Source organism: Sciurus carolinensis, chromosome 9 (assembly GCF_902686445.1).
Source record: "Sciurus carolinensis chromosome 9, mSciCar1.2, whole genome shotgun sequence".
Taxonomy (NCBI): Eukaryota; Metazoa; Chordata; class Mammalia; order Rodentia; family Sciuridae; genus Sciurus; species Sciurus carolinensis.
In genome coordinates this window covers 135221988-135234286 of record NC_062221.1, presented here as the reverse complement: position 1 = coordinate 135234286, position 12299 = coordinate 135221988, and the positions used below count along the sequence as shown (strand labels likewise).

Genomic DNA, 12299 nt, shown 5'->3' with positions numbered 1-12299 from the left:
CAATGCGGAACCACGTTCTTTTCCCCAGTTTCCTGATCTTCACAGATTATGCCACTTTCCCCCACGGTCTGAACTTGGCCTGTTCCTTTGGGACTCAACAAACTTCTTTTCCTTCGGGAGTCTTTTATTAACAAGCCTTGTATTTTGCTAACGGCATGTTTCATAATGTAGATGTTCAATAAATATTTCTTGGGTAAATGAAAAAACTTCAGCCTTTTTGCATCCGTGTAAATATGCATTTCAGTATTCTACAAAGTCTAACCAATAGTCTGTTACATGTTTTAATAAATATTTGAAAATTTTCTTGACATGTTAGTTTCTGTCTTAAAAAAAGAATTATTTGAATTTTTTTTCCCATTACAAAAGTAGCACATACTTATTCTACCCTGATTCCCCCCAAAGGTTTGACTTAACAAGCAGTTAACTTAACAAGCAGTTGTCTCCTGATCTCAGCCTCCAAACTGAATTTTATTCTTCAGGATTGTTCTCTCTGCATTTGCTATAAATTCATGTGATCATTTAAACATCTTGACTCTTCTGAGCAGTTCATTTCCATCTGCCTCTCTCCTGTCCGTACGTGTGGTGTGTTTATCCAGTCTCTGATCAGTAGACACGCAGTGTGTTCTTTCTAACCCTCAAGCTACACGCTCTGCCTGCCATAGTATTTTTCAATATGTCTCATCCGGGAGAGAGAGAGAGATTGAAAATAAACCCCATTACGCAGATGGACTGCTTGATTCCACTGGTTCTCAAGGGGAGCACTTCAGTCTCTGCCGCCCGCAGGGACGTTTGGCAACGTCTGAAGACCATTTCAGTTTCCGTAACTGTAAGGAGTGGGGAGCTGGTGGTGGCTACTGAGAGGAGGCCAGGAAGCTGGCCAGCATCCTGTTCCCAGCAGCCCCTCCACCATCAGCCCCATCAGCCCCCGATGTCCGTGCCACCAGTTCTGAGGAGTTAGTTCTGGTGTTTCCTGGACTGTCCTTCCTTGCAAATACCACCTGCATCAGTTCTGGGGCACAGATTTATTTTCAAGACTCGGGATGTGCCTTACAATCGATACGATTGTGTTATGGCTAATTTTGATTGGCAGAATTGTTTTTCTCCCCACGTGATCCGTTGAACCAAGGCTGACCAGTCTCAGCCTCAGAGGCGGCAGAAGATGAGAATGTGACTGTGCCTATGCTGCCTCTGCGTGTGACCGCATCCCGTTCCAGGGTAGGAGAAGGAGGCCCGGCGTGAGGGCTGTGTTGGTGGGTATGCAGTCGCTCAGCGTCCAGCTGTGCACCTGCATGCAGTTCACCTCAGGCCTGCTCTAGGGTGGAAAGTGAAATTCAGTGTCTGAAACAATCTCGTATGTTTGATTTTATGTCAAAATAGTTCTCTTGGACGTAGGAAACAGACATGATATTGATAGACTGTTCATGTACCCTGTGGAATGATTCATTCACTCACTCGGGTGCTCCTGAATCATCCCACTGTCTGTTGACTTTTGTCCCTCACTTAGGTTCATTAGATTTAAATGCAGAAAAGCGATAGTCGGATGGTCGGAATGCTTGGCAAACATTCTTCAGCTGAGCCTTCTGTGTTTCCTAACATGTGTAAAAGCAGTCTGACTATCCAACGAGTGTCATGCTTCCTGAATTTGGGGACAAGGTCACGAGAGGAGTCTCTGATTTCTAGCCATGCTTCTCTCCTTCCCGACCCTGGTTGGCTGAGGGCCTACAGCAAAGCATACTCAGACGACAGGACACCATTTAGCAGAAAACTTTTCCCTCCTGGCTCTTATCAGAGAAATCTGTACAGAGTCAGTGGGAAATGGATTTCAATGTGCACTGTCAATTCTATTTTGCATTTGTAAGTGAGAAAAAAATGTTAGGTGGTTAAAAGGTGGCGGTTTTGAGTTATTAAGAATGATCTGGATTAGCCTCGGCTTCCCTGGGTCACTACAAGGTAGCAGCGGATAGTTCCCATCTGGTTGTGGTTTGCGGTCACTGACAAAGGAGCACAATGTGTGTACAGCCGCACTGTTGGCATCTCCTAGCTCTATACGGAAAAAGTGCTCCCCAGCAGAGGTTCCGGGATACTTTCAACTCCAATTTACAGATTAGGCAAAAAAACCTCTTAGGTTAAGGGTCACTAAAGGCAGTTGAAAAATTTCTTTGTGAACTTCCCAGTTTTCTGACTATTAAAGAAAATAAAATAAAAAGTGCTCCCCAGCGTAAGAATTCCATAAAACAGAGAGTGGCATGTGAGACACATTAATGCTTCCCGTTCCTGATGAAAAGCTCAGAGCAGCTTTAAGTCCGTGGAATGGAAGATCTCACGTCCTCACTCAGTGTGGGAGGTGAGACTCAGGCAGCCTAGCTATATTGGATCAGGGCAGCGTTGCTCTGCCTACAAGAATTGACTTTGTGAGTTAAAAAATGAATCATAATGTTATGTATAACCAAAACAACCAGTTAAAGGAAGAAAAAATGAGCAAGGTTCAGCGGCACGCCCTGTAGTCCCAGCTACTCAGGATCTTTAGAGACTAGGAGTTCAAGACCAGCATGGATCAACAGAGCCAGACCCCATCTCAAAAGAACAGAAAAAAGAAAAGAAAAAAGATGACCTTTCTAGAACCCAGCAGGTGTCTGCCCAGGATCCTGCTAGGGACTGACATTTTTTTCCTGTTCCCCTTGGGGAAGGAAAAGGGACTCTGATTTGACAAAATGCATGTTACCTTTGCCCACAGTGGAGCTCCAGTCCAGCAGTCCCGCCAGTGAAATTGCCCAGATGGTTCTCATGACAACCAGAACTGACCCACGCATGCCACCCCCTGCCCACTGTGTGCTGGAAGCCCGAGAGAGGGTGTGGGGGCAGCCCTGGTTTCCAGGAGCTGGTGCTTCAGAGAACATGGTGTCCACAGCTTCTTCGCATCAGGGCTTTTCAATTTAGTAACATGGGGTGGTGAATTCTCAGCCTCAGCCTGTGCTTCCCATTTACCCTCTGATCTGGAAGTCACAGAGGGATACATGGGAATTTACCCAGGTCTCTTTGGGAAGGTGATCTTGGGTGGATGGGCAGAGATGTTTTTAGATCATGGGGACGAACACCAGTTACCCAGGACCTGGAGATCTGGTGGCTCTGAGCAAGGATGGAGAACTTCAGAGCTCAAAGGGTCTCCTGATGGGGTGAAGTGACCGTGGCATCTGCATAGCCACCAAGTGGAGGAGGAAGCAGGTAAAGAGGGGAGGGAGGAACTGTTGAGGCCCAGTTCTTATGTTCTCTTTTACATTAAAGTGCTGCAATTTGATATGCTTTTCTTTCCAGCTACTGTGCAGGCTCTCTTGGGAGAGAACTTTCATGCACCCTCAGTGCCTGGCCTGTTACTTACAGCCAAGTCAGTACAGATTTGGGGACAGAGGGACAATCACATAGGAAGAATATTTTCTGCTTTAACAATGTTGCAAATGTCTTTTTTTGAGAAAGGCATCTGGCTATGATATTCTAATTACCTATTGCCGCATAACAAATCACTCCAAAGCTCAGAGACTCGACATCATAATGATCGTTCATGGTTCCAGGGGTTGGTCGACTGAGATAGGCATTCTTTGTTCAGGGTCTCTTGTACAATTGTGGTCAAGTGTCTGTTGGTGTTGGGGCTGGGGTCATCTGGTAGTTTGTTCATTTATACCTCTGGGGGTCTGTGCTGGCCGTCAGCTGGGACTCACCATTGGACTGCCTGCACGTAGCATTGTGGCTTGGGCTTCCTCCCACTATGGTGGCTGAGGGTTAGGAAGGGGTGTTACCAAGAAAACCTGGTGAAGTTGGCCTTGGAAGTCACATAGCTGAACTGCAAAAGGCACCAGCCCATCCAGATTCAAGGTGTGGTAGATGGAACCCACCTTTCTATGCAGCAAAGTCAACACCACCTTGTGGAAGGGCATGGGTGGGTAGAAAATTCTACTGAACCATCTTGGGAAACATAACCTCCTGGGTGATATGGTAGGTGCCTAGAAAGGCAGTGAATCTGCCTTTAGGATGGTTTCTACAGATATGCCTGAAACCCACCTAGTTGCTGAAATAGTTTATCTAAAAATAATTTTAGGCAGAGTTACTTTGGAAAATTATCTAGTGATATACAAATGGGAGCTATGATTTTATATCAAAGTCCAGATTCTGTACACTTATCATGATACAGGTGGGATAGATGTAAACTCATTCACTCACTTGTTCATTGAGTATTTCTTTTAATTCAGTGTCCACTCGCTGCCAGGTACTGTTGGGACTCCAGCTGAGCTGGAAATCCCATAACACACAGGATCAGACACCCTCTTAGAGACTATTTACCTTCCTCACTTCCCAGGGACTTGGGAAGCTGCTCAAAAAGGCCACTTCCAAGGTGACCCTGGCTGCAGCTGGACGCAGGGAGAGGAGTTGTGACTGCTGGGGGCAGGGGATGGGGGCAGGGGCCTCCCTCTGTCTCTGATCTGTTTACTACCCGGAGTGCGGGGCAGCGGGGCTTGATGACCCACAACACCAGCTGTAATCGTATTCTAAGTGAAACATCGCAGGAATTGCTTAGAAGGTGTTGGAAACCAGATGGGTGGCGCAGACGCTGGGTACATTCTGTTCAGAACTCAGGGAGGGATTGGTGGTTTGGGCACAGCCCACAGGTGAGCCTCAGCTGTTCAGTGTGCGGCTGTGCCTGGCCCTGTCACTGGTTAGTACCGCCCCAAGAACAAAGAGACCCCAATATCAAGTCACACTCTGCACCTCTGAGGCCTGGCCTGGGGCCTGTCCTGGGCTAGCCACGGCCATGGCCACACTGCCCTCCCCTGCCCTCCTGGCCTTGTGAACTTGCTTCATTCATTCACTTAGCGAGTGCTGGCTGTGACTTAGGTGGTGACAGCTCCAGGCTTCCAGTTTGCCACTCTTTGTGGGGAGCTGGGAGGGAGGGTGACAGAGGACCCAGCTCCTCCTTTGAACCACCTGTAAAGGTTTTCACTGATTTAAAATGGAAAATCGGCACACGTGAATTCAGTGACTCCTTGGTGCTGCCCAGCAGATGAGGGTGAAGCCAAGCCGAGGCCTCGACACCCGAGCCAGGCCTCTGCGGTCCGGAGGTGGCACCAGGAAACGCCCTTTCTGTGGAATATCACGGAGGCTCCCCTCCTCCGGTCCCTTCCGCTCCGCAGGCGGTTTCTGTCTCCATGTGTGCTGGCTGCAGATGGAGGCAGGATCAGGGGCTCCTCCGCCAAGCTCCTACCTACTGTCGGCTGCAGCAGGGTGCTGCTGGGCCGGGATGCCGCACGACGCAGGAGCAGCCGCGTCCCTCTGCTCTGTGACACCCCTGACGTGCAGGAGCCATGTTCGTTTGCCTCTACGAGCAGCAGGCTCACAGGTGGAAGGTCGTTCATCCCCTCTGTAGAGCGCGCTGGAAGCCAGCCTCGCTGCTGGCTGGTAGACGAGAGGGAAGTGCCTGCTGACCACAGCCACTGGGCGTCTTCAGAGGCCAGTCGGAGCCACACTGCACACAGCCCACCTCGGACAGCCTGGACGCAAATAAACAGCTCTCACCTGTTGACCTTACCAGTCCTTGGTAGATGAGCCAGTGTAGATGGAAGGGGGAAGAGGAAAACAAGGAAATACTGCAGATATTTTAAAATACAGGTGAGGACAGGAAGGAAACTTACAGAAGAGGCTGTATTTTGGGCAAATATTGCTAAGGACTGAACTTTGTTTGAGTGTTTAACATTTGATGACCTAAAAGTTAGTATAATTGTATAATAAGATTACTTTCAGAAAACCATTAGATTTAGTATTAAAGCTTCTTTTGCTTTCATATATGTGTATATATATATATATATATAGAGAGAGAGAGAGATGTGATACCATTATATATACATTATATATATGATATATATGCCATTGTATATATAATACCGTTTTGCAAATGAGACACTATCAACAACCCCCCAAGTCCCCCTTTTTTATTAATAAAGGAAGGAAGTTTCCATAGTACTCTTTCACATCTGACGTATTATAGCATAATCTTTATTCCCTCCCACAGCTTTTGGCTCTAAAAGGACCTCACTAAAGTCTGAGTTTAGGCAGAGTTCTAGTGTTGAAACCAGTATCCCACACACACAAAACACACTAGAAACTGGCCTGTTAATTCAATGCAACTTGTACCAGGAATGTTTGGAACTGTCTTGAATTATTGTAAAGTATAATATTTCTTGGGGTTCAAAATTGTAATAGTGGGGTAGAGCAATTATACAATGTCCATGGTCCAACCTCACCTGGAAAAATTGTGCCTTTAGTCTAAGGGGCGAATCTGCTATCTTTGCCCCTAAAAGTCTGTATGTCCTTCTGCTCTGTAAAAACACACAATTCACATTTTTCGAAAAACTTCTCTACATTGTGAATATTGGGCTTTAATTTTAATGGATAAAAGCATGACAGCTTTGTGGATAATAACATCAGTTCAGGGGATTTGAAGTCAGGACTTGGGCATGTGGGTGTTCTCTCGAAGGACCTTTTAGAGGGACACTTTGCGCCCTCTAGTGTCCAGGAGCCAAGCAGCTAGAAGGGAAGTTCCTGCGAGGCTGGCTCACTGCTTGGCAGTAGGAGGTTGCTTCCTGAAGTTCTTGAGGCAGGATTGTTTTTGTAGCTGTAATTAAAGGACAGAATAGTCTCCACCAGGCAAGCACACAATGGGGACACTGTGATTTCCCTCCTGGCTTGTCACTGCCAGCACGTTCAGAAAGTCTTTCCAGGTGACCCTGAACACTGCAGCCTTTCTCCAAGCACATGTAGAGATCTGTGTTGGGGTCAGATGGCAACAGATTAACTTACCATGTAGTCCCAGGTCAAGTCAGCGTATTTACTGAAATAGGATTAGCACATTTTCATGTGAGTGAATTGGAAAGAACTGACCCCTTTGACTGACCCCCACTGCACCCTGTCCTCCCTGCCCTGGCTGCAGTGGGACATGGTGCTCTGTAGAGGGGTCACTGTGACAGAGTCACCGTCACCAGGACAAGGTGTAGGGAAGCTACCAGACTGCAGCCCCACCCCCACCCCGTGAGATGGGCTTCACGCCCTGACTTCAAACTCATAGGCTCAGTTCTGCAATTTGCCTGGTGACTTTTGCAAATGTAAATGAATTTATGGCGCACATTTTCTGCCTTGGCTTCATTTCTGATTCCATTTGTGATATGAGTAAATTAGCAAATACATAAGCATATTGAGCGATGTTGAAATAAATCCATCTCAATTCAAAAGCAGTCTTTAAAAAAAGCAGGAGCTATTACTAAATGCAGGCTTCTCTATGAATTGCCACTAGTTGAAAGGCATTATAGTGCCATTCATTATCTGTCTTTAAGAGGTAATCTGTATTTTCTTTTAAAAATTATTATAGATCAAGATCAGAAAATTAGATGATCAAGATGGTGGTCAGTAATCTTATAAGCGAGACATACAAACTTTTTTAAAAAAATCATTTAGAATTCTGACTAGTAATCAAAATTGAGGTTAATTTCAACAGCCCAAGATGACTTCTCGGGGTATCCAAAGGTGATGCCTGGCACAGTACCCAGGACAGAGTCCTCTGGATCCAGGAAGGGGGCCGAGAGATGGGGCAGCTTTCAGGCAGGGTGGCAGAGGGTCTGTGCACCCTCACACTGTGCCTTTTAGACAGACCAAGCCTCCAGGTGACAGCGGCATCCCGTGTCCATGACTGTGTCCTCTGTGCTCAGTTACGCCTGTTTCAAAGGATAAAGACCTTGAAATGCACTCGATTGTTCACAAACTCTCTGTAGAAGCTTGACAGCCAGATCAGAAACTTTAAAAGTTGCTTTAAGCTGAGCTATTGTAGCAAGAGAATTACTCTCCTCTCGGGCTGTATTTTTACCCGTGAGTAATACATTGACGTCTGTAGGGTCTCTGATAACGGGTCTGATGGTCCTGTGTTTGCAGAGGTGAGCGGTGTTGGGCAGAGTTAGCACAGAGTGGAGAATGGGGGGGTTGCTTGTGCAGTTGTGCTTATTGAAATCATTGCTTCATTTGAGCCCACGGGACTGACTGATGTGGGCTTCAAAATTAAGGAAATTGCAACTTGGTGTTGAGAAGTTGAGGATTTAGTATGTGATAACAATTTCCTTGGGTTAGGGTAGTTCAAATCAAGCAAGAGACTGAAGAATGTATTGACCACAGAGAAAAAGTGTTGAAACAGCAGTTATTTAAATTGTAATTGGATTGTTTCTTCATGTGCTGATGGGCGATAGTGTGCGCGCGTGCGTGCACACACACACATACACACACACACACACACACACACACACACTCAACTTTACCCAGTGAAGCGAGTCCTGTGGTGTGCTATGAGCAGGAGGGGCCTTCAGCAGTGTGCAGCGGTGACCTTGAGGCCTGAGAGCGCCTTGCAGTGCATATGTTCTCAGGCAAATCCTCCTATTGATGTGGACGGAAAAGCCCCGAGTGATGTCGCTCCCATTGTGGGACAGCTCCAGATGCTTGAGTCTTATCTACAATCTCAGGCATGTCCCTGGCAGAATTCCTGGGGACATCCTTCATGCGGGGCTCTTGTGAATAATCCAAACATCATGCATTTTAAGATTCATGTGTCATCTTAGGGACAATATACAGCCCTTTTGTCCTATTGTTTTACCCTTAAAAAGTCTGTGTTTATTTCATGGGTCGGTTCCAGACTCTGCAGTTTTGTGTGTGTGGAATACCAGTAGACTGACGTGGGCTTCCCGAATTCCCAGGGACCCATGTCAGGACAGGGTCTTGTCACCCTGGCTTCCCGAGCGCCCAGCAGTGTTCCTGCGTGGAAGAGGCGTGCCATTGACCCGAATGGACAGATTAGCATTGGGTCAGGGACCACCAGAGGGCACACGCATATCTTCTGGGGTTTCTTATTAAAATTCATCAAAAAACATTGACTCTTGCCTTGCAAGAGTCAATTAAAAAAGAACAGGCATCTTGGTACCCACGTGTAAGCTCTAAGCGTTGCGTGCTGCGTGTTACACAGAACGAGCCTACTGTTGTCAGAGATTTCCCAACACAGAACATGCCATCTCACTAGACGTCCTCTGCATTAGAATGGAACTTTTGTTCATTAGAGATGTTCTGAGAATACAGATGATTCCAAAGGGGGGTGGACAACAAAAGAATCATCTACCTTTAGTACTGTAGTGTATGCACCTGTTGATATTTTTACTTTCCTTTTTCTTTCTTTTTTTTTGTGGTGCTCAGGTTTGAACCCAGGGCCTCGTGCATGCAAGGCAAGCACTCTGTCCTTTTTCATTTTAACATAATGGGCCTATGCTAAATTCTCCTTCTTGATTTCTAACTCACGGGGTAGGGTGTCAGAGATGCACGGGATATCATGAGCGTCTGTCTCCTACATCTTTTTCCTGAGATACTGTTGGTGGTGACGAGCATGCCTTTTTATATCCCATGCGGGGCCAAGTGGCGAGGTAAGTCACGAGCCTCCCTCCCTCTTCCACTCTCTCCTGTGGTCACACATCTTTTGTAGGACTATATTGTTCTCCTCCAAAGCCTTCTCCATCCCCAACACCCCCGGCATCTTCCACACGGAGAAGTTAACAAGAGCCCAAAGATGAGAACCTGAGGAAGCTTCAGAAGGTGGGAAGAGTTTCAGGATAAATAAATGATAGGGCTTCTTTATTGTCACAGTACATTTGGGGTCTTTGGATCTTATGTTGTACCCTTTCTTTATTAGGAACAAAATACTGCAGACTTCCTGAAGGTTTTGGGAAATTCGTGGGTGATGGCTGCCTGTCAGATGACTGCAAGATGGAAATGTGCAGTCGATTCATGGGTGCTACTGTCCACAGCTGCTGGGTGGGCTCCAGGGGTCCAGGATGGGGTTTCTTGTTTCAAGGAGGGGGAAAAAGGACTCTGTCCTGCCATGCTGTGGCAGGATGGTCCCATGTAGAAGCCACCTGCAGATGCCCCCTATCTGGATCTGTCTGGTGGCCAGGAGGGCAGCTTCCCCTAAGGAAGAGTGTGATCAGGGTGGAAAAGTAGCCAGTCCTGAGGCTGCTGGGCACCCAGGCTGACACCACTTACTAGCACAGGTGGGTGTTGGGGTCAAGGAAGGGTGACATCAGATCAATTTCAGGTGGCTCCCCCAGGCCGATGTTTGGGCAGTGCTTCTGCAGTGCAGTGTTCAATTAATAGGTCTGCCCTATACCATCAGGAGCCCACAAGTTATAAAAAATAACTCTGCTTTAAATATCCCGAGACTCCCAGGTGTGGATGCTGTTAATGACTTATTCTCCTTCAAGGTGCCAGGAATCAAGAGTTTCTTCCTTAGAATTGAGAAACACGAGGCTGGGGGTGTAGTCCTGTGACAGCGTGCTTGGCTGGTGGGAGCAAGGCTCTGGGTTCTATCCCAAGCACCATTAAAAAACAAAAGGGAAGAAGAAAAGAAGAGTGGAAAAGATCAGATTTGCCTCTAAAAATTTGTAACATGGTTTATAACCCATGATCCTAAAAGTCAACATTTTGCGATCATTTTTTGTATTTTTATGCACTTCCAAAATTAGAATTAAACTGGCAAAATCTTTAGGAAATAAAAAATTTCATCTGGTTTCTCTTATTTGGTATCCAGGCAAACAAATTACTCTTTGATAAAACAATCTCATTAGTTAAAGAAGGAAGGATATTATACATGTGTATAAGATACGTAAATAAATATAGAAGAGAGATTGAGAGAGAGAGAAAGCAAGGCAGGCGATGTCAGTTGCCAACGGCTGGAGTCATGGTAAGGGCCCTGAGGAGTTCTTTGTGCCATCTTGTTTGGTTTGCAGTAGGCGAGGGGCCCAGGAGGTCAGGGTAGATGGTCATGGGAGAACTGGGTGCTTCCTGCTGCAGAGGGCAAGCCAGGGGCTCTCAGGCGGGAGGAGCGGTCGGGAGGCAGGACCGCAGGACCACGCACAGCTTCCTCCGGCTGTGCTCTTAGTCAGGGGGGCGTCTTGTCTAAAGCTGGTGCTTGGTAAATCCATAATACACCACTGCCTATTGAGACCACCATGAACACTGTATTGATGCTCCTTGGAGGAGAACAAAAAGCAAGAAATCTCTGCAAAGTCAGAGAGTTTTTTTTTTCTCTCTCTCTCTTTTTTCTCACTGAATTCTAGTGGAAGCTGCCCAGATAAAACAACTCAGGACTTTGAAATTTTAGGGGAAACGCAATTTTAATCGGCCTACCATCTTGCTCATTGTTCAGAGATGAAAAGAGCGGAAATCAGCCTCCCCTCAAACGTAGGTGCTGAGAACTCACCAGCTTCTGACTGCGGCACAGAGTGAGATTCCTTACAGTGTCTTTCTCAGGTACTTAGGTTCCTGCTTGCTTGATTTTCCTTCTTTTTTCCTTCTCCTTCCTTTTCCTCTCGTCTCTCCCTTTTCATTTCCTAATCTCCCCTGCCCCTTCTCCTCCTGACCTGTCCTAACAAGAGGGTGAATTGGGGTCCGGGTGAGGACGGGGAATCTTTCATAAACAGAGACGCGGGCTGGTGTAGAACATCTGACAGGGGCAGGCCTGAAGTCTGAATGAAACCAACCCGCTAAACCCAGAGCTGCCAGTGACTCAGGTCCTGGTCTATTGTGTTCCCCGGGTCCCCACTGAGACCACACCTCTTCACTGGTCCCACTTTTGTGTAGCTAGATTCAACACAAAATATTGTTTCTTCCAGAGAACAAGTAATTTCCTGAAAATGAGTAATTAAAGGCCTGACATCCTCTAAGGAATGCTCAGGCTGCATGAGCTGTACTTCCTTGAGTGGAAAACAGCCGTGTGGCCCTGAACCTGCACTTGGGCTTGGAGCACTAATGAGATCCTCACCTGGCATCTCCTGGCCGCCCGCCGCCGTCGGGCTGCGTTGTCTGCGGCCTCGCTCTTGGCCAGTGGGACCTGCTCACAGCCGTTCTGAAATGTCTGCCGTATTTTAGTTGCATGGATTTTAAACATTTGGAAACAAACCTTTGACAGGCTTATTCTTCTCCTGGTTACTTTGAGAGTAACCTCTTCAACTCATTTATTTGTTTATTTATTTTGTGGAGCAAATCACAATGGCGTGAAATAAAGTCGATCTGAAACCCTCAGTTGAGGTGCTGAAGATCACTGAACAACAGCCAGCCAAGGGCCTCCAGGAACACGAAGCGAGTTCCACCCGCAGAGTTTCCCTGCAGGAGAAAGCGGCGCAAGTCCTCCGTCCTACCTGAGCGGCACTTCCGGGGAGAGGCAGGCCGAGGTGTCCCGG

The 12299-nt window shown here is 47.0% G+C and overlaps 1 protein-coding gene across 2 annotated transcripts in view; it reads left to right on the top strand.

Moving 5' to 3' along the window:
• The window catches only part of Erg (ETS transcription factor ERG), a 154276-nt gene that overhangs the window by 40748 nt on the left and 101229 nt on the right, over positions 1-12299 (top strand). The gene's annotated exons all lie outside the window — the stretch shown is intronic.